Raw genomic sequence first — 3,544 nt, 5'->3', positions numbered from 1 at the left:
GTCATCTGCAAACTTACTAACTGTACCTCTTATGTTTGCATCCAAATCATTTATGTAAATGACAAAAAGTAGTGGACCCAGCACCAATCTTTGTGGCACTCCATTGGTCACAGGCCTCCAGTCTGAAAAACAACCCTCCACCACCACCCTATGTCTTCTACCTTTGAGCCAGTTCTGTATCCAAATGGCTAGTTCTCCCTGTAAACAATGAGATCTAACTTTGCTAATCTATCTCCCATGGGGAACCTTGTCGAACACCTTACTGAAGTCCATATAGATCACATCCACCGCTCTGCCCTCAGCAATCCTCTTTGTTACTGCAGTATACAAAATTGTGCAGGGCGATAGAGATAGAGTAGAGAGGAGGAACCTGTTTCCCTTGGCGGAGAGATCAAAATCCTTGGTGGATGGAGGTGGGCGGCACGGTGGCACAGTGGTTAGCACTGCTGCCTCACAGCGCCTGAGACCCGGGTTCAATTCCCGCCTCAGGCGACTGACTGTGTGGAGCTTGCACGTTCTCCCCGTGTCTGCGTGGGTTTCCTCCAGGTGCTCCGGTTTCCTCCCACAGTCCAAAGATGTGCAGGTCAGGTGAATTGGCCATGCTAAATTGCCCGTAGTGTTAGGTAAGGGGTAAATGTAGGGGTATGGATGGGTTGCGCTTCGGCGGGTCGGAGTGGACTTGTTGGGCCGAAGGGCCTGTTTCCACACTGTAATCTAATCTAAAAAAAATTAATTCAACCTAAGTAACAGAAGGAACCTGGGGAGAAACATCCTTTATGCAGAGAGTGATGTGTGTCTGGCATTCACTGCCTGAGTTGGTCATGGAGGCATTGACCTTAAACTCTTTTAAAAGTATCTGGATGCACACCATATGTACTATAAGCTGCAGGGCTATGGATGGTATACAGGGAAATGGGATTAGAAAGGGTGTCCTTGTATCAGCATGGACAACACAACCCCTTCAACGCTGTATCATTTTAATGGCGCAGCATTTCAAAGAAACTTTGTTTTTTTATTGTAAAATTAAAATCCACATGAAAGGTCCTTCTGTTTGACTTCCCAGTAGGGAAGCATTCGTGGGAGCTTAGGAATTAGGAGCGGGAGTAGGCAATTCAGCCCTCCAAATCCACTCAGCCATTTAACATGATCATGGCTGATCTAATCCTGGTTTCATGGAGATAATGAGGAATGAAGATGTTGAAAAGTCAGAGTCGATAAAATGTGGAGCTGGAAAAAGCAGAGCAGGTCAAGCAGCATCAGAAGGGCAAGGGGAGTTGGCAAGAGGAGTCGACATTCAGCATGGGTCAACCTCAGGTTTCAACATCACTTCCTTGCCTCCTCCTCATAGCCTTTTGTCTTGCCTTGCATTGGAAATGTATCTATTTCTTTTTTAAATCTGTCGGTGGATTCTGCCTCCATTGCACTCAGGGGCAGTGAGCTCCACAGATTCACAGTTTTCTGAGAGAAATAGTTTCTCTTCATCTCAGTTTTGAGCTTACCTCCTCTCCCTCTGTGCCTATGACTTTTTCTTCAAGACCGTTCCACACAGGGGAACATCTGTTCAACATCCACCTTATCAATCCACTTTAGCATTTTATATGTGGCACCTCAATCAGATCCCCCCTCATTCTCTGAAGTTCAGTGACTATAAGCCCAAGCTTATAGTACGACAGCCCTGTCACCCCTGGAATCAACCTATGGCCCTCCTCTGAACTGCCTCCAGTGCCACCATATCCTTCTTCAAATAAGGAGACCAAAACTGGACACAATATTCCAAATGTCGTGTCAGCAACACCTTATAAAACTGTAACTACATTGTTTTTACTTCTATAATCCATTGAATTTTGCATTGAATGCCAGATTCCCATTCGCCTTTATTATTTGCTGTCCCTGCATACCCACTATCTGCGACGCATTAACAAGGGCACCCTGATCCCTCTGTGTTTGATCTGCTTCCCATTTCAATAACAAGGTGCTCTTTTATTTTTCTGGCCAACCTCACATTTATCCACATTAAATTTAATCTGCCAGACTCTGACCCATTTGCCCAGCCGAACAATATCCATCTGTAAACTCTTTATCTCCACATCACAGCCTGCGATCCCACGTATTTTAGTATCAACCGTGAATGTTGCTACGTTACACCCTGTCCCGACTTGAAGATTGTTTATCTAAATTGTAAATAGTTGAGGTCCGGGAAGTGAACCCTGTGACACCCCAGGAGTTACAGTTTGCATTCAAAGTGACCTTACCTGTGCAGATGACAGACGCTGCCTCGCCAGAGCCACAGTTGTGTTTTCCCAAAGTGTTTGCAGGGCACTGGATTAGGTTAGACTCAGTGCCTCTGCACTCAACATCATCCAGCCAAAAGGGGGCAGCAGTGGCTCCGAAATGGGCCCCATGAGGGGCCAGTCTGGCTGCCCCACATGCCATCTGCTTGCAGGCAACGTTTGCATCGAGCAGGTCCCAGTCATCGTCACAAACTGCGCCCCAAGTGCCGTTGATAAGGAGTTCCACTCTGCCGGAGCACGGTCCTCCACCATCAGCCAAACGCATTCGGACAGTTTCTGAAGGGCACAAGAGGTCACAGACAATCAATCATCCTCCAAAGGGGCTTCTACCACTGGGTGTAGTGAACAGATCCAAAATCTTTGTCTCCCCCGTGGTTTTACCCTCAGCTTGCTTCCTGCAGAAATCTTGCATTGTGGTGTGATGGACTTGGGCAGGAGAAACAAGGCAAAGGTAAAGATGATGGACACTAGGACCCTGGGAAGCACTGAGGGACAGAGAGATTAGTTACACATTAAGGTATACAGGTGGAAAAAGTGGTTAATCGCATCAGTATTTACTGTACAAAAGGATATGGAAGATATAGAAAGTAGCGAAATGGTGACACCTTGCAGACTGTCCATATTACAGAGAAGGAAGTGATGGATGTCTTGAAACGCATAAAGATGAATAAATCCCCAGGACCTGATCAGGTGTACCCGAGAACTCTGTGGGAAGCTAGAGAAGTGATTGCTGGGCCGCTTGCTGAGATATTTGTATCATTTATAGTCACAGGTGAGGTGCCGGAAGACTGGAGGTTGGCTAACATGGTATCACTGTTTAAGAAGGATGGTAAGGACAAGCCAGGGTACTTTAGACCAGTGAGCCTGACCTCAGTGGTGGGCAAGTTGTTGGAGGGAATCCTGAGGAACAGGATGTACATGTATTTGGCAAGGACTGTACATGTACATGTAAAAGGCAAGGACTGATTCGGGATAGTCAACATGGCTTTGTGTGTGGGAAATCATGTCTCACAAACTTGATTGAATTATTTGAAGAAGTAACAAAGAGGATTGATGAGGGCAGAGCAGTAGATGTGATCTATATGGACTTCAGTAAGGCATTCGACAAGGTTCCCCATGGGAGACTGATTATCAAGGTTAGATCTCATGGAATACAGGGAGAACTAGCCATTTGGATACAGAACTGGCTCAAAGGAGAAGACAGAGGGTGGTGGTAGAGGGTTGTTTTTCAGACTGGAGGCCTGTGACCAGTG

At 46.4% G+C, this 3,544-nt stretch overlaps 1 pseudogene; it reads right to left on the bottom strand.

Moving 5' to 3' along the window:
- Positions 1–3,544, bottom strand: part of LOC122544169 — a 67,203-nt pseudogene that overhangs the window by 19,850 nt on the left and 43,809 nt on the right.

The sequence above is a fragment of the Chiloscyllium plagiosum genome, chromosome 47, assembly GCF_004010195.1.
Source record: "Chiloscyllium plagiosum isolate BGI_BamShark_2017 chromosome 47, ASM401019v2, whole genome shotgun sequence".
In the NCBI taxonomy this organism is placed as follows: Eukaryota; Metazoa; Chordata; class Chondrichthyes; order Orectolobiformes; family Hemiscylliidae; genus Chiloscyllium; species Chiloscyllium plagiosum.
Note: the sequence above shows the minus strand (reverse complement) of the source record. Positions and strands in the feature narration are given on the sequence as shown.